Below are 234 nucleotides of genomic sequence, written 5' to 3'. Positions count from 1 at the left end.
GTGTCTAGGTGTTCGCCATCGAGAAAGTGGGTGTCTAGGTGTTCGCCGTCGAGGAAGTGGGTGTCTAGGTGTTTGCTATTGAGGAAACGGGTGTTTAGCTGTTCGCTATTGAGGAAATGAGTGTCTAGGTGTTCGCCATCGAGGAAGTGCGTGTCTAGGTTTTCGCTGTCGAGGAAGTGGGTATCTAGGTGTTTGCCGTCGGGGAAATGAGTGTCTAGGTATTTGCCGTCGAGG

This window comes from Mycetomoellerius zeteki, unplaced genomic scaffold (assembly GCF_001594055.1).
Source record: "Mycetomoellerius zeteki isolate Tzet28-1 unplaced genomic scaffold, Tzet1.0 scaffold109, whole genome shotgun sequence".
NCBI lineage: Eukaryota > Metazoa > Arthropoda > Insecta > Hymenoptera > Formicidae > Mycetomoellerius > Mycetomoellerius zeteki.
This window is presented reverse-complemented; position numbering follows the sequence as displayed.